The following is a 481-nucleotide window of genomic DNA, read 5'->3' on the forward strand; positions in this document are numbered from 1 at the left end:
AAACCCTGTACCATGTGAAAAATGATTGGCTATTACTAGATTGATGTCCCCCAACAACAGACTGAACTAGATGATTGGCTTCTTCAAATGATATACATAGCGGCCTTGATTGTCAATGACCTCATGAGAACAAAAGCAATTCAACGTAGCCTTGATTTGGGCTCTCAAGTAAATATAAATTGGTCTTCCTTCATCTTTTATCTTTCGCCACCGAGCAAAACAGAAAGCGTTTTTAATTCGGGCAATTTTAGAAAGCGAAAGGTGAACATAAAAGTATTTTTGTGCGCAAGATCTTACCCGTTTCTTGTTCTGATAGTTCTTCAATAACGCCGGAGTTTCCTCCCCGACAATCTGTGACCCCCAAAGATGGCGACCCATCCGAGTATAACATATGGCCATTAAGAGCATTGGTATCACGTAAGTTGTAATAAAGAAGATGATGTTGTACCTGAAAAAGAGAGCACAAGAAAGGATACAATTT

This window comes from Tigriopus californicus, chromosome 8, assembly GCF_007210705.1.
Source record: "Tigriopus californicus strain San Diego chromosome 8, Tcal_SD_v2.1, whole genome shotgun sequence".
NCBI classification, from domain to species: domain Eukaryota; kingdom Metazoa; phylum Arthropoda; class Copepoda; order Harpacticoida; family Harpacticidae; genus Tigriopus; species Tigriopus californicus.